The following is a 19,020-nucleotide window of genomic DNA, read 5'->3' as shown; positions in this document are numbered from 1 at the left end:
TTAAGCCATTCTTTATACATTGAATACAAAAGAAAATTTAATTTGACACATAATGTAATTTCAGATCCTTACATTAGCACGGATACGAAACCTGAAATATCAACAGGAATTACTGAATATTATAAACGGTGTGTTAGATTCTTCCCCAAAATACGAAAGGGAGATTAGTGCCGATAGGATTACGGGTTCACGAGACGACAAATATTTAGCTTTGCTTAGAGGAGTAATGATTTTAAGCTTATATTGAGATAATAAATGATCATACGCATTTTTATTTTATTTTATTGCCCTTGTAGGCAGACGAGCACACAGCCCACCTGATGGTGAGTGATTACCGTCGCCCATGGACTTCAGCAATGCCAGAGACAGAGCCAAGCCGCTGCCTACAACGGCTGCCCTCTCGATTCCTTGAAACGAACCTCGAATTTGTTTTTATTAAACCTAAAAATAAACCATAATGAACTGACATTGTCTGATTAAACGCGTATTTATTTGGAAACGTTGAAAGGCCTATAGCTGTCGTTGACTAAGGGAATAAAGTCTTGTGCACTTTGATGTCGGCTGTACTGTACTGGCTGTGGAGTGTGGCCCGAGGGTGGCGAGGGGGTGAGGCGGAGGGGCGGGTGGGGCGCGGGCGGGTGCGGCCCTACATCGCGACGCGCCGACGCGGACGTGACCTACAAACCGTACGTACGTACACCACACGTAAACAATTCGTAGATTAGATATTATTACAATGGATCGAAGCGTGGGCCGAACCACGTGGTGATCATAAGTTGTTTTCCAAATCACTAATTCAAGCCAAATCATAAGTAAATTAAGAACTATAATCGCCAAACAAACTATTGGAGCTGCAGTTTTGTCTTGTTAGTGCAATAATTGAATATCATTTCTCTTTTCAGTTTTAGTTATAAACAACAATAAAATTTGAAAACAAAAATAAAACAATAGTAAGTCGTCGAACCTTATGTAATAGACGCTGGCGATGCCAACGGCTAGACAAAAGCGAGAAATAGCTTTACGAAATAGCGAACTATGTAATAAAAGCATTTTAAAAAATAAGATCTTCTCAAAAAACATATGCTGCTTTCCATTTCCAAACAACATAAGACAAATTGCAAACCTTTCTCTCTTAACCTCTTCGGGGACATTGGCACATATGTATGTATGTGTAGGTTGGGTTTCTTTTTTATTATTTATATATTAAACTCTACGAAAAAATTCCACATAAGTGGACGCATTGCTTTTAAATAATATGCTATTGCTTGCTTTTTTTTTACTCACTGATTGATCTGTTTACAATATACAATTAAAAAATTGCAATAAAGAATAAAGTAAATTAAGGTTTTTTGTACTTTAAAAGTTTCGTCTCTAAAGAGGTTAAATTCAGGTGAACACTCAAATTTTCAATGTTTTCAAAATCGTTCTATCTACATAGATATAACATGTCTATTGTATATACGAATATGAAACAGAATATTTACGGGCGACTCACCCCCGCGATTAGGCGGAAGGCGTTTCTTTGACTCACTGCCTCGCTTTAGAATTTGAATTATTAAATTCACATCACAAGGAATAGGATTTGGCTTCCATTCGTCGAGCGAACATCTTTGGAGCCCGGTCGGGACCGCACACGTAGACAGTGTTAATTACAATGTCGTGTTATGCATTTTCGTGTTGAACGTGTTAATAGTTGAACATTAACATGTAAATGTATTTCTTAAGCGTTCTTTTCTGACGAGGAGTTGTTATTAAATTTGTTTCTTCTTCTTCTGAGGCGGTCTCTTCATTGCCGAAGGTCGTGTCTAATTTGAAATGTAGACCACTCGATGCACAATGCTTCTCCACGTCTTTCTGTCCTCGACGGTCTTTATAGCCTCGGTTATTGGCAGACCGGTGACCGTCTTTACTAAATTGGACCAGCGGGTAGGTGAGCGTCCGCGTGATCTTCTCCCGTCAACCTGACCAACTACCATCAGCTTCTCTAAGTTATCGGGGCCTCTACGAGCGATGTAGCGCGAAATTTGTCTACATACAATTATTTATGTTCTTAATTATTTATATTCAAGTATTTTAATGTTTTCCAATTACGTTGATGAAGTTGATGAAATGAACCAATCAAGGTGATCAAATCAATGTTACAAATCATCTAAATTGTTTTGAAAAAATATTCTACAAAATGTACAAGAATAAATAAATTTGTTGGCTGCGGCTTGGCTCTGCTTCTGGCATTGCTGACGTCCATGGGCAACGGTGACCACTCACCGTCAGGTAGGTCATATGCTCATCTGCATACAGAGGCAATAAAAAAAACAAAAAAAAAACACGTGCGGCACTCGAGCACTGTCGCGGTAAAGCTATTGCATAGCATTTTTTATCAACTTATGCAATTATAATTAGACAAATAATAATTTAATATTAAAACAATAATAAAATAAGACTACGCTATATTTATAAACATTAACAAAAGCAAAACATTTACTGTCCCCTTCACACTCATAAGCTAGACCGCGCGAAAGAGAGATAGGCAGACTTTTCATTATGCGCATGCAGAGCGACATCACGCTGCGCGCTTATTCACAAACACTACACAAGCGCATGTGTGAATGTGTTGAACGCGAGCTACATGGTAGGCGGAGTGGGGGTTTTAGGTTTTATTTTCGTTACGGAATCTCTTGATTCGGTCGCCGCGCTCAAAGCCCGCGATAAAATCTATGCAATATCATAAAAAACTAATAAAATAAAATATACTTTTATACAGTATTGAAATGTAGCTAGTTTTTAACTTTAAGATTAGGTGGTTAGACCACGTCTTCTAATGTTTCTATCAATCGCTCGGTCAGTCACCTACACGCTATAAAGATAAGAAGTCCACTGAAACTCTTAGATTGCGTGTTGCTAAAATCTTCTATAAATCGACTCTAACTATAATCAACTAGTTGTAATATAATATATAAACTGGGAACAAAGCACGCACGGTAATCCGGCCCCAAATGAGGAATCCCAGTGATAAAGGTAACAGAGACTGACATACATACGTTTAATTAAAAACATACATAATTAAACACACATTTACTGGTGGTAGGATCTCTTGTGAGTCCGCACGGGTAGGTACCACCGCCCTGCTTATTTCTGCCGTGAAGCAGTAATGCGTTTCGGTTTGAAGGGTGGGGCAGCCGTTGTAACCATACTGAGACTTTAGAAGTTATATCTCAAGGTGGGTAGCGCATTTACGTTGTAGATGTCTATGGGCTTTGGTAACCACTTAATAACAGGAGGGCTTTGAGCTCGTCCACCCATCCATGCAATAGAAAAATAATAATAAAAACATGGATAATAAACCCACAAACAAACCTATTCATCACACGTCTTTGTCCAATAGAACCTACGACCGTTGGCGCAACAGTAAGGTGCCTTAACTTCGCATACCGAGCACCACCGAGTCAGTCTTATAATAAGTGTAATAACAACTAGTTTAACTGTAAGTATAATCAAGATAGTTACAAATTAAAATATTAACATTTTTAATGTCACCACTAAATCGATTGTCAATCGCATCGAATTAATTAATCGATTGAAAATATACGTACTTCTAATTTACATAAAACATCGATTTCCTAAATACATTTTGCAAATAGTACATAAAATAATAAATTAAAAAGTTATCTTTGGTTATTTCAGTTTAGCACGTATGGGTTACCACCTCACTGCTCATTACTACCGCGGAGCAGTCATGCGTTCTGATTTGAAGAGCGAGACAGCTGCCGTACAAACTATTGAGACTACGACCTCATGTCTCAAAGCGCATTGTGACAATTACACTGTATATCTATGAGATGTGATACCTACTTAATAAAAGGTCCGTGAGCTCGATCAATTATCTATACAAAAAAAAAAAAATACTTTGTATATAAAAATACCCACAAATATACATAAATACGTATCAGCCATCAATAATAATATACATTCGGTTGTATAATAGAGGAAACCATTAAAATATATTTAATCTAAACTTCTAATAAATATTTAATAGAATTGCTTTATTAAACACTTTTTTTTTCTAACATTCTAATGTATTTATTCAGGATGCGTTCGTAGCCAGACAAACACATTCTCGAATTACCAAATCAAGTATACTCATGTGCCGTAAGTAGGTATGTACACCGGAATAATTAAAAACAGCTTTTTTGCTACATCTTATTTCCATTTCATCTTCAGCTTGGTTTTTAATTAACATGTATTTTTTATTCTAAATCCAGTTTCCTTTTTTTTTTTAATGTACGTAGGTAACGATTAATGTTTGCGTAATTAGACAAAAGTTTAATGAGAATTCAGTTATTACCTTAAAGCTAAGGCTATTTGGCTATTCGGCTTTTATATAAACGTCTAAGTATAGTATGTTCTTCGGGTTTCACGGGTCGTAGTTATTTAATAAATTTAAATAAATCGTAAAAATATCGTAGATTAAAATTTATTTTACGGTTTAATCTCGATGATGACTCGCTTGAACCGTTACAACAAAAATCTGTCAAGTTCGAATCGTCTTTACTACAAGTAATGCATATATTGACAATAAATAAAAATAGGCAAAATTAAGCCCTAAAAGTAGCTTTAATTTTATCTAAGAGCGATGTTTGAAAATAAACTAATGATGCCAATCATATATCGCCATTGAAAATGGACTGAAATATGCATTCGTTTAAGCAATTCATACGTGTCACATATTATATAATTAAGTGAATTAATCACATCATAGGTACTTAGTTGAAGTCGTCGTGGCCTGCAGGATAAGACGTCTGGTGCATTCGTGTTGAAGCGATGCACCGGTGTTCGAATCCCGCAGGCGGGTACCAATTTTTCTAATGAAATACGTACTTAACAAATGTTCACGATTGACTTCCAAGGTGAAGGAATAACATCTATACTAATATTATAAAGAGGAAAGATTTGTTTGTTTGTTTGTTTCGAATAGGCTCCGAAACTACTGGACCGATTTGAAAAAATTCTTTTGCCATTAGAAGCCGACATTGTCCCTGATGAACATAGGCTACTTTATTTATTTATTTTTTATTTATTTTTTGGTTTCATGTGTGTTTTAATGTTTCCGAAGCGAAGCGAGGGCGGGTCGCTAGTCGTGTAATAAAAATCAAACCCGCAAAATTATAATTTTCGTAACTACTGGTGGTAGGATCTCTTGTGAGTCCGCACGGGTAGGTACCACCGCCCCGCTTATTTCTGCCGTGAAGCAGTAATGCACTGGATGTTGATAATCTCAGCAAATTATGCAAGTTTCATAACGCTCAAGAAACACGGTACATTCCGGAGCCGGGAAACGTATACTCCAAAAAATCTAATTAACTAATAGCATCTATCGCACGGATAGTTCGATAGAGACAACAAAAATATTACGAACAGACACATGAACATAGGCAAATATTGTTAGTGGCAGCGCAAAAGGAACGGGCGAATGGCTGCGGAACACAACATAAATCATTTTGCAAGTAACTCTAAAGGGCCGTTAAAGTTTCATCAACGTTAATTGCTTCAGTGGCTACGTATGTGTATGTATACGTGTTTAGTGCGATGTTAGGGGCTAGCCATACTTGTGGGCAACGAACTGGAAAATTACTACAACTTTTTGGATGTGATCCACATACTTCGGTATGTGGTAGGCGGTACGCGGTAGGCAGCGGCTTGGCTCTGCCTCTGACATTGCTGAAGTCCATGGGCGACGGTAACCACTCACCATCAGGTGGGCCGTTAGCTCGTCTGCCTACAAGGGCAATAAAAAAAAAACTTCTAGGTTTGATGACACCTATAGACACGGAGGAGGGGAGACAAGATAAATATGTTGCTTAAAAAAATTCTTTTGAAAGATTTTAACGTTTTCTTTTGACGTAATTAATGTCCTCTCGATAGATGTCCTTTAATTTGCCTTTTGTTACAAATGCGTCTTCTTACATTCATGTAGGATTGGTAAGAACGGAACGTATGAAAAGAGTGTGGAACGGAGCGTTAAGATGTGAGCGAGAGAAAACGGAAAGAAAGGGAGAGGAGAATGACAGAGAAAAGGAAGATGGCAAAGATGGTTGAAAAATGAGCAAGACGTAATAAAAATGTTAATTATTAATTTTTAATTATTATTATTATAACAGAAGATTTTGGAGCAATTGAAGTTTTATTTTATGCGTTGCAATTTTATGCCCCCTATTCTACATTAATGTTAATTGTACGTAACCCAATCGGAAATCGATATATATGATACTTTAGCTCGTGTATTTTATGTCGAATATTGTTTGTCAACAATTACACTACTCCTTCGGTTAACATCCGTTAATGTATTTCATTCGTTTTGGTTGCAAAACTGGTTATTTCTTAATTCATACTTGTAGCGTCACTGCCAACATTTAGTTTGTACTTTGAGACACAAATGTTAAATACATGAATATATTCCTTTAAAAACCGTAATTAAGAGTGTAACAAAAAAGTAGTGAAATAAGTTTCATGAAGAAAAAAATAGTCTTTGTGTGTAAATTAAATTAAAAAAAACACAACCTTTGTTTATTCTCAATTAAATCATGTTCCAAATTTACAATTGATGACGTGCAGTCCAAATTCTATTTTTAGCTAAACGATATTAATATGCTTTTAAATATGTACAATATCACAATATCATAAAAAATATTATTATTGTTTAATATATTTAAAACGAATGATAATCGAGTAAATTGGGGAATACGTGTTCTGAAGTTAATATGAATAACAAAGAAGATCGGAATTAAAAAATAAATGAAATTTCTTTGAAATTCTTATACAATTTAGATAAAACTCAGGAAAGCTCGTTTCACGTTGTTTCCGTAGTGTGCTTCTCCCCTAAGTCGACGGTTGGATACGCCGGAAGTGTACTCATATCTATTGCCCTATTTATAGTCCGGTGTTGCTAGTACGTAAGGGAAAATGTTAATTTTGGCGAATACAATCTGCATAATTAATATAAATCGTACCGCCTGTGCTTAAAATTCGGTCAGTTTGTGCGGAAAGTCTTATTTATTTTCAACAGCATACATGTTTTAATTTTGGATATACACACTAAATCCTTAATTTCATATTTCCTAAAGAATGCTTCGAACTTACGTACGATTATTTCTGTAATGATTTGAAGATAAGGTTTCTTTATATTTATTACTACTTACTACGCAAAATCGTTACCAATGTTACTCGATTTGTAAAAAAGCATATAGTAAGACGTTGTCAAAGCTCGACGTTCGTGAACTCACCTCAGTACAGATAACTTCAAAAATATTGAAGTAATTCGTTCCGTGCCTTTTTAATATCGAAACAAATGTCTTTTTATAGAATCGCTGCATGAAGCGACGAACGCGGAGGCTGTTTATAAGTAAAATAAGCGCGAACCGATACAATTGTATGAGCCCTTTTAATATTACATCCAGAAACATTTCCTTTAACTACGACAAAAGCACTATGTAAGTGTGTATGTATATGTAAATGGTAAGTATATATCTATTTATTGTATGTACATATTTTATATTATATATATTCTTGTCCAGAATTTCTGTAAGTTAAACGGTTGTCTGGAAGAGATCGCTTTTAGCGATAAGACCGCCTATTGTACAAATGTATCTTGCTTGTTGACTGTTTTTTAATGTTAATTATGTTTAGGTGTGCAATAGAGTGTATTCTCTCTCTCTCTCTCACACTATTCATTTCTCAAGCAGAATAACATTGATCTTATTAATTTCATTACATTAAAATTTTACATTAAAAGATGAAGATATCACTGGACATCTGATTCTGTTTATATCACTATTAAGATTAAAATCAGCCAAAGGAACAGCTCATTGTTAAATGAAACGCCACAAGGCTCCCCGCTTAACTGCTTCCAACGTATTCTCGCGTACTTCGGCCACATCGCTCGTAGAGACCCCGATAACTTGGAGAAGCTGATGGTAGTTGGTCAGGTTGACGGGAGAAGATCACGCGGACGCTCACCTACCCGCTGGTCCGATCTGATTAAGACGCTCATCGGCCTGCCAATAACCGAGGCTATAAAGACCGCCGAGGACAGGAAGACGTGGGGAAGCATTGTGCATCGAGTGCTCCACATTTTAGATTAGACAGGAACTTCGGTAATGAAGAGACCGACTCAGAAGAAGAAGAAGAAATGAAACAGATCGCTACGAGAGATTAGAGACACAAAAGAGAAAAAAAAAATTACATTAAAAACTCGTTTTTTTTTTATTGCTTAGATGGGTGGACGAGCTCACAGCCCACCTGGTGTTAAGTGGTTACTGGAGCCCATAGACATCCACAACGTAAATGCGCCACCCACCTTGAGATACAAGTTCTAAGGTCTCAAGTATAGTTACAACGGCTGCCCCACCCTTCAAACCGAAACGCATTACTGCTTCACGGCAGAAATAGGCAGGGTGGTGGTACCCACCCGCGCGGACTCACAAGAGGTCCTACCACCAGTAAAAAGAAACTAAAAAGTATCAAATCAAAAGTATTTTCGTATCAAAAGAAACTAATACTATACAAACAGAGCGTCTGTATTCGTTATTTCGCAGTATTAATTAATTCGTATCCGTAAAGACGGGAACGGCGGACGTATCTTCTACAGTGCGAGATCGTAACTTAATGAATGTGTTTCCGTCTCTTATTTTAGAAGAGATTAACGTTTCAATTTAACAGCTTTAAAAATTCTTTTTCCGTGTGCATATATTTCTTTAGAGTTTTATTTAATGTAAAGTCTAAATGAGATATCAGTTCTTAGAAAATTATTTATTTTAATATTCTAGTTTGGTTTCTGTTTTAGATCCCCTTTAGTTTGTTGATAGATAATATAATTATGATGATGAATACAGATGATTAAATATAATAGTTTTAAAGGTGTATATGCCTAAATTCGTATAGGCCTAGCAAAATAAATGTATATGAAAATAAGATAGGTTGTATCTTTCTCGTCAGTAGGTCCTCATCCTCCTCAACCTCCGAGTATTGAGTTAGGTCACAAGACAGATGTCTTGTTGTCGTCGCTGATTATGTCCATGGACCGCAGCGATCATTTTCAATGAGATTGGCCGCAAACTTGTCTATACTTATTGACACTAACATAATTAAAAATAAGGCGACCTTGCTCAACAAGCCGCATAGCGCATTTAATTTTCTTGCTCTCAAAGGCAAAACGACTATATGATCTTCTCTCCCTATGGTGAGAGGCCACGACGGACATCAGCCTATCAAATAAATACCGTAAAAAACTTTTATCTTGAGGATAAGAGAATGCTAGATAAAATTACCTAACTACCAGACCTAAAGATACTGTTACTTATTCATTCTGTGTGCAAAGAAACGATTTTTTTTTTCTTTAAGTTTGATGGTAGTTAGTTCAATAATCAAATGTCGACAAATAATTACACCCGAGTCATCCGTGACCACGAAAACTGCATTCGATATGTTAAAAACAGTACAGTGAAAATAATAAACACACAAAATTAAAAACTGTAAAATTAGTTACAATTGCGCACGTCATTCTTAATAACCCAAGAAGATTACTATATCCAATCACTGTATTGAAGAATTCAGAATTGTGATACATTCGAATTCATAGGTAGAGGTGTAATTTAATTCGTTTGTAGTTTTTATTTTTATTGACTCACCCTTAGACAGTGGGGTTGTGTAGGGCACGCCAAAGGCAGGACCCGATGCGAGTTAATTAATATTGTTTTATCACTTTATTTTCCTTCGAAGTCGAAGCGGTGTGCTTTTACCGAGATCACCATACCGGGCTTTTCAATTAAACCCTTTGTTGTTGGGATTCCCTCAAATCTCCCACACAGAATTTTGATAGGTTCAGATTAATTATTGGAGTCCATACCAAGTGCTTAAATATATCTTTTCTTTTTTTATTGCCGTATAGGCAGACGAGCATACGGCCCACCTGATAATGAGTGGTTACCGTCGCTCATGGACGTCAGCAATATCAAGCCGCTGACTACCGTTTAATACTCTCCACAAGTCTCGTTTGCAGAAGGACATGTCATAGCGCTCGGGAAACACCGTGGGAGCTCATTCCAAAGCCGGAGCCAATCTTTCAGGATTACATGTAAACTGTGCGATCCACGGGGACAGTTCATGAAGCCGAAACAGCTTTAGATAGGTTTTGTTGTTCTAAAATCTTAATTAATAGTTGGTGAAATCCCACGACCCCATTTGATTTTGAACTGTATAAGGTTTAGTTCATACGTTTTGTAATTTAAATCGAACAACTATTTATTTGTACATCAGCTGTTGTGTGGGCTGATGATTTGCACATTTTTTTTTAGATTTATCGTATGTCATTATGGAAAGGTATGTGAATAGGAGATGTATGGAAATGGTAGTACAAGGTAGAGGGCGAAGAGGTCGACCGAAGAAGACATGGATTGAGTGTGTGAATGACGATATGAGAAAGAGAAGAGTTAGTGTTGAGATGACGGCTGATAGAAGAAAATGGAATAAAAAAATTAGCTGTACTGACCCCACTTAGTGGGATAGATGGTGAAGACAAAGAAGAAGAAGTATGTAATTGTAGAAACATACACATTCATATATTATTTATCCTAAGTAGTGCAAAAACCGTACTATTTAGTACAACGAACCACTAAATCTATTAAACATATGTACGTATATATTTTTTTAAATATTCTGCCTAAACGTTGCGTGACTACAAAAATATGGTGTTATGTTATTATTATTATTATTTTCGTTTCCCCGTGTGTACGGAATTGGGTCATTCATGCATCACGCAATAATAGCTAGGTCAAATTTTCAGGTTAAATATTGTAACCACCCAATAACCACGATGAAGGGAGATACAAACATAAAACCCGCATTTATTCACGACAAAAGCAAACAAACTCCGAGATAAATTATTTATATTCCTTATCCCAAATTTGAAGATTACACTGCGAGAAAAAGCGATTAAAATACTTCATGTTTAACATGTCTTGATATTTTTACAAATTTACTAACGAACTAGCCAGACTTCACAGTTTCTCCGCCTTTAGCTTCGAAATTAAATAATTAACACGTTACATTTTCCCGGGATAAAAAGTTACTTGAGTCGTTTTTTTGTTGACGACTACAATGTAGATGATTTGTAGAGGCATTAGTACGTTAAATCATGAACCAACACCAACACTTTTGATTTTATAATAGACTAACATACCCGGCTTTGCCCATATCATTTATGAATATAAATAAACGTGTCAATTTAGGTTAAAAGCTATTTTTGTGTAAAATATCGCCCAACCTCGTTCGGCCATTTTTTGTTTGATCGAATAACCACGCATTCAAAGTACAAATTCTATTCAGCTATTTCAAATTCAACGGCATCACAACATACTTGTTGAATGTCAAAACATATATAGTCTTTAGCACCGGTTCAAAAAAAGCCACAGTTCTGACAAGTGTATGTATCGAAGGAGAACTAATAAGGCAGGTTCCGCACTTTCCTGGCACGTCTTTTAGCGTTCGGCGCCGAGTACCGTGTTACGAATTCATGACTCGAACATCCTGTTCCGTTCGATTTTAGCTGCGCCGATGATTGCGAGTTGTCGCGAATTTATCGCGGTCAGCGGTTCACGATGTTTTTGACCTCAAACTTCTCTTCCAACAGTTGAAGACAGTTTCAATAAAGTTATTATTATCTTAAGGCTCCGTCAAACAGAACGCGTACTTAGCGCTGCGTTTTAACGTCACGCTCTTTTCATGTCACACAAATTGACTAGATGAGTCCAACGCTCCTTGACGCAACGCATTATCCAAATCATAGTGCCTTTCGATAGCAATGTGAAAATTTAAAAGTATTAAGATGTCGAGTGATTCAGATGTGGCACTGTATAAGCATGGGTATTTTCTAACTATTTCTATAATTTTTTCGGGCATTATCCGTTATTTTAATACACATTCACTCGGACGCTAAAATAAAATTTGTAAAAAATTACAACGCCTGACGTCAAAGCGTCCTAACGCCGCGACAGAACGTTGCGTACTTATAGCGCTGGGGCTCTGTTTGACGGTATATTACCATAGTAGTACAACACATCTCGGCGTCATAGCGCGCCGTCAGTTTAGCGCTCTGATGCGCGCTAATTACGCGTTCTGTTTGACGAAGCCTTAAACGAGTCGCAGATGTGACTGGAAACGCTTTTGTTACTCTAGTCTCCATCCGAAATTCCGGTCACCATCCTCGTCGAACCCGTCGCTTGCGACGAAGGGCTCGACGAGCGAATTAACCCACAGACACAGCCCACTGAGTTTCTCGCCGGATCTTCTCAGTGGGTCGCGTTTCCGATCCGGTGGTAGATTCTGCGAAGCATTGATTGCTAGGGCCAGTGTTAGCACCACTCCGGCTTGAGCCCCGTGGGCTCATCTACACGTTAGGGCGAAGCTGAAATAGCCTCTCAAAACTATCAGCATAGGTAGGGTAATAAAAAAATAATCCGAAATGGGTATTTGTGGTTTTCTTCTTAGCGGAAACTAGCAAAGTCCGGCAACACTTTGCATCTAATAGCAATCATTTCATTATTACCTATACGGATTTTGTTCACAATTTCAAAGTTTTTATTTCTTTCCGCTGAATCCTAATTTTTATTTTAACACTAAAAACAGACACTTCAAATTGGCCTATTTGTTTAGACCACTAACAAAATACTCTTTTTTTTTTGTCAAATAGATTAAGGCGAAACTAAATGTAGCAAGGATATAAGGGAAGCGTACGAATGTTCCCTTAAATCTAATATGAAATAAGGTTTAAATCGAACGTCATGAAATTTCGCATACGCATAATTCATTGTACAGGAACGAGCATATACTATTGAAACTTGCATTGAAACTAGCATACGTAAGAGGCGAAGTTGCGGTATACCATTAGTCACAAACTAATAACACAGAAAGGTAATCCATATGAATGTACGGACGGTGAACCTTTGATCTTTGGTAGCGTATGTGAATACGAATCGGAATTATTTTATAGTTCGAAGAACCTATGGTTTTATTGTGAGGGTATTCCGATATTAGCGTGAAGGCATCTTAAATGCTATTTTAGGCTTGAATATAAATAGGTATATCGATTATAAAGACTGGCAACAAACAACAGTTTAGGCTCCAGTCAAAATGAACGTTGAAATCGTAAATGTTTTCAGTATGTCTATGACTCGCGGCTAGCCGAAAAGATCAATCACTAAAAGTATAGATTTTTGCTTAATATCACCAAAAAGTGTGAATTCTATATTGTACTAGCTGACCCGGCAAACGTTGTGTTGCCCTAAATAAGATTTCTAGGGAAATTCTACTGTAGAAAAAAAAACCTCATTTAACCACATAATACTTCATTATAAACAAAAAAAAATATCCAAAAAATTAAAATAAAGAATAAATGTTTGGGGTGGACAACGCTTTTCACTTAGGGGTATGAAAAATAGATAGTATCCGATTCTCAGACCTACTGAACATACTATTGATACACAAATAAAACCAAAAAAACATGGCTGAAAAATGTATAGTATTGTATAGCTCTCAAATTATATATTAAGTGTATAGTGAGTAAGTAAGACAGGAGACCGGCTTCGTCCTCATCCCTACTACGTGATGTTTGCTGGATGAGTGGTGACACCTGGCGGGGATAGCTGATCAATTGATAGTTGATCAGTAGTCGACCGGCGAGGGCGGGAGATCAAATTCAATTTAAAAAAAATCATAATTAAAGGAACTTGAAATTATAAACTCTGAATAAGAATTTATCGTACTACAATTATAAAATTTGATTGCCATCTTGCAACCTTATTGCAGATCTATGCATAGAAAAAAAAATATTAATCGGGGTGGAAAAATAGGGGTTGATCATATAAGAGTGAAAATTGAGAGTAATATGATTTTTTTATTTTAAGTCATAACAAAATAAAATAAAAAACTTGCCAAAAAAATTAAAGTTTATAATTAACAAATAAAAAATAGCGGTTGATCATAGAGGGATGAAAAATTTAGAGTAACATCAGATTTTTTATTTTAATTCATGACGAAATAAAAATAAAAATGAAAATCTTGCCAAAAAAATTAAAGTTTATAATTAACAAATAAAAAATAGGGGTTGATCATAGAGGAGTGAAAATTTCAGAGTAATATGAATTTTTTTATTCTACGTCATGACAAAATAAAAACAAAATTCACGCAGAAAATTTTAAAATTTTTAATTAGCAAATTAAAAAATAAGGGTTGATTGTAGAGGGGTGAAAATTTAGGGTTGTATGTATTTTTGTATGCTGTAACATAAAAAAATAGAAATTAAAAATTTTGTCTAAAAAATAAAAAAAAAAATTTAGGGGTGGACTACCCCTAACATTTAGGGGGATGAAAAATAGATGTTGGCCGATTCTCATAGATACCGGATAAGCACAAAAAATTTCATCAAAATCGGTCAAGCCGTTTCGGAGGAGTATGGCAACGAAAACTGTGACACGAGAATTTTATATATTAGATTATTTTTTTCTAAATTAGTTTAATGTTTATGTGTACAGATTTTATCCAGTTGTGTGAAACTAAGAATAACAAAAAAAAAATTATGATCTGGATGCCAACACATAGCCATACTGATAGTTCTATCGTATTCGTGCTAACACTGAACTCTCCTCAGACACAGCCCACTGAGTTTCTCGCCGGATATTCTCAGTGGGTCGCGTTTCCGATCCGGTGGTAGATTCTGCGAAGCACTGCTCTTGCTAGGGTCAGTGTTAGCAACTCTCCGGTTGAGCCCCGCAAGCTCACCTACAAACGTTAGGGCGAAGCTGAAATAGCCTCTCAAGGCTATCAGCATAGGTAGGAAAAAAAAAAAAGCTAACAGTGTGCCTAAAATAGCACCCTTTCTTTTGGTCGTAAATACGACTCAGGGTTTCTTCGGAGGATGAGTAGAAGCATCCTCAAAGTATGATAATAATATATAACGTGTAAAGCATCCTCAAAGTATAATGATAATACAAATTCAGCACTATATGTCTTGTTTTGTCGTGCGCACATAACTTATGTTGCAAGCCAGATTTTGGGTTTTTTTACTTGTGTTTTTTATGTATCTTTTTAGCTTGTGATGTGTATTGTGAGCCTAATAAATAAATAAATAAAATATATAACGTGTAACCGATATACCGCGATCGCCAACCGTCACATATTATGGTGGCAAAGTAGGTAGGTAGTTAGGTAGTGTATTGTAAGGCCGCCTAAGTTTGTCGCAATATGACACAATAGAATTGAGATTTCGACATGTCTTGAAGGGGATGGTGGAAATACACGTTGTGATGTATACAACCACGGGTAAACACTAGATGCGGCAATAGCTCATTCCCTCATCTAAGCCACAAAAAGGCTGACGATCTCATTTAAAAATAGATGACTTTTAACCAATAAGAAGAACCATCTCGCGTCCCCTTCAATCTCTGTATTGATTGCTGATAGAACGTGTTTATCTCGCAATGGTAGGTACCGTCTTCTTTATTGAGTAATGAAACCGTCGTTATTGTAGGGCAATTGAAACTTAAATCAACATAAACTCTAACTAGACAGAGTGGGGTTGATAATTTTTTTTTTTTCTTTTCTTTAAGCTTTGGATAATTTTTTAAAATAAACTTCTTCGATGTGTTCAAAACATCTCTTACCTCTATGTTCCCTTTTCTGTTACTTAACCAGTTTAAATTCCTCGAATACCGTAACCACGCCCTGTGGCTAACTAAGCATATTGAATTCAAACAAACGTTCTAACTATAATTTTAAAACATCTTCACACGTAACACCGACAGTACTTCTCTTTCATACCATTCAAAGATGGCGCGATGGTCCACTCCGAAACAGGAGTAATGAGCGTAAAGTCACACTGTACTATTGTTTTAGTTCGCCTTCTTAATATATTTTATCAGTACTTACACGGAATAGTTGGCAGTCGCTCGTACGGTTGCTAACTAAAGTACGACCGGTTCGTTAGGGTTGCCACTATTTCGAGGTGGAAGCTTCTAAGTCATTTTTGTTTTTTCAATCTCTAGTTTAAAAAACTTTCATTTTGTTTTGGCTGTGTAAAAAGCTATGGTAACCTTTCAGTCTAACTGATGCCATACGGACATATGGAGGACAACGGATAACTGGAGACTATAACTATCTCTATCGCTGCCAGTTCTGCGTATCATATACGACATTTAATTATAAAAAAAACCCATTAAATTAGCTTCACGGATATATCCGACGAAGCTGAATTATTAATTAAATTGTACTCAACGATATTCTTTGTACTTTAATAATTTATACTAAGTATCGGAATCAAATAAACCAGAAAATAGTGTTTTCTGTCAAATCTACATGGAAAAACCAACAACAATAGAAAAATCTAATTTTATTCTATAATATTAAACGAGATTTTCACGCGCGAGACAACCCTGCACCGTAACCCGAGCAAGTCGACCCCGTGTTTGAGGAAGAGTCCACGTTCCCACGGGGCTCGCGAGCATGCGCACCAACTTCGGACGTACGTACGTACCTGTAGACAAAACATGTGAATTTATAACATATAATTAATTACTTAGATTGCTCATTTAGATTGTTTAATTGGGCTTTATTTAAATAGTTAGAGATTTGAATATTGAGGTATTTAATTTATTCAAGTCATCAATTAAAGGCCGTGTTGCTTGAGCTTTTAAGCTCGATTGACTAAGTTACAATCACTAAGCCGTTGATTTTTATTGTCCGTATCTAAATACGATTATTCCATTACTGTAATGTGATAAGTGTTGTCAAGTGTGAGCGACCCAGGGGTGGCAAGAGTGTCTTTTTTTATTGCATAGATGGGTGGACGAGCTGACAGCCCACCTGGCGTTATGTGGTTACCGGAGCCCATGAACATCTACAACGTAAATGCCGCCACCTACCTTGAGATATGAGCTCTAAGGTCTCAGTATAGTTACAACGGCTGCCCCGCCCTTCAAACCGAAACGCATTACTGCTTCACGGCAGAAAAAGGCACGCTGGTGGTTCCTGCCCAAGCGGATTTGCAAGAGGTCTTAACACCAGTAAATTGTCTATTATTGGCGCACTAGTTGCTATATTTTTGACAGAGATCTAACAGCTGGTACCGATAACAGCAAAATTATTTGTTCTCACTCATTGGCTAGCATAACCTAATTAAAAAGTTCATGGGACAAACAGATCGACATCGCGTCTCGAAACAAAAACATCTCGATATTTACAATTCAACAACTACGAATTTTTTACACTGACCTAGGTCCTTGACCCGTATTAGTCAAACGACTTTAAAACGTATGACGTCAACACACAAGTAGGCACCACAATGCCGAGAGATTAATGTCAATGACCGTTATTATGCAATGTGACGTCACCGGTCGCCATTTAATTTCCTACTGACTTAGTTTAAGGCTATGATTTATATTAGTGAGTTAATATAACAATTATGTCGTGTTATGATAGAAAAGGCAGGTTATTAGCGCGTTTGTCTTGCTTTAAAATTTCCATTAAAGAGATTTTAAATTGGATATATGTTTAGGGGAAGATCAAAGCAGATATGAGGCGATTGCTTGAGGGATAATATTACGGAAAAGTTTTATGTAAGTGAGGATGTATAGAATATATACCTAGTCAGGTCATAAGTATTGTCACACAGTAAAAACTTTTCTTTTAGAATGCTGGCCACAAAAAAGTTTATTGAATTCGAATTTCGAATTGTTCATGAAAATAAAAATGTATACTTTTAGAATTTTACTCATTTTTAAATATGGAGTGGACGCTTAAAGAAGACCGTGTTGCAGTTATTGCGTTGCATCGTTGCGGTTACGCGCCAAATCAAATTTTTACCATACTGAAAATTTTGAATATAACCTTAAGATTCGTTTATCGTACCATCAAACGATACAATGAAGACTCTAGTGTAGATGACAGGTCAAGAAGTGGTCGCCCTCGGTCTGTTAGGACTCCAGCGGTGATAAAAGCTGTGAAGGCGTGAATTCAAAGAAATCCCAAACGTAAGCAGAAACTGTTGGCCCTTCAGATGGGGTTAAGCAGAACCACGGTGAAAAGGGTGTTAAATGAAGACAGGGCTTCGGGCATATCGAAGAAAAACAGGACATCGTTTGAATGCTCGTTTAATGGACCTGAGACTGAAGAGATGCCGCGCTTTGTTGAAGCGGTACGTGGGAAAAAAATATCGGGAAATTATTTTTTCGGATGAAAAAATTTTTACCGTAGAAGAAAGCTACAACAAACAAAATGATAACAAGCACTGGGTATTCCAACAAGATTCGGCGCCAGCTCATAGAGCGAAGAGCACACAAGACTGGCTGGCGGCGCGTGAAATCGACTTCATCCGTCACGAAGACTGGCCCTCCTCCAGTCCAGATTTGAATCCGTTAGATTACAAGATATGGCAACACTTGGAGGAAAAGGCGTGCTCAAAGCCTCATCCCAATTTGGAGTCACTCAAGACATCTTGATTAAGGCAGTCGCCGATATTGACATGGACCTCGTTCGTGCTGCGATAGACGACTAGCCGCGCAGATTGAAGGCCTGTATTCAAAATCACGGAGGTCATTTTGAATAAACTTTAGTGTCATGAGAATCTATGTTTTGTTAAGTTCATTTTGGTATATGAATGGTTACATAATGAATAAACTTGTTTCAATTATTGTACATTAAACGTGTGACAGAATTTATGACCTGACTAGGTATATACATTTACCCTAACCTTCCGACCGGTAAGAAGGTAAGGCTTCCGAAGTGTAAGAAGAACAGAATATTGGATTTAATGAAGCGTAGAGTTATTTGCAGTATGGTACAAAATGAGAAGAAAGATGAAAAAGAACAAATAATGTAGATAAACAAGGTAACGTCTCAGGGTCTCGGAGTTTTGTATATGAGCTAGTAAGAACGGTTTTAGGACAAACAAGGATTTCGATCTTAGCTTTTAAAATGTCC

At 36.7% G+C, this 19,020-nt stretch overlaps 1 protein-coding gene across 2 annotated transcripts in view; it reads right to left on the bottom strand.

Moving 5' to 3' along the window:
• The window catches only part of jing (AE binding protein 2 jing), a 220,575-nt gene that overhangs the window by 62,334 nt on the left and 139,221 nt on the right, over positions 1 to 19,020 (bottom strand). The window lies entirely within an intron of this gene.

This window comes from Bombyx mandarina, chromosome 13, assembly GCF_030267445.1.
Source record: "Bombyx mandarina strain Sakado chromosome 13, ASM3026744v2".
NCBI classification, from domain to species: domain Eukaryota; kingdom Metazoa; phylum Arthropoda; class Insecta; order Lepidoptera; family Bombycidae; genus Bombyx; species Bombyx mandarina.
The sequence above is the reverse complement of the archived record's forward strand: the minus strand, read 5'-3'. Positions and strand labels throughout refer to the sequence as shown.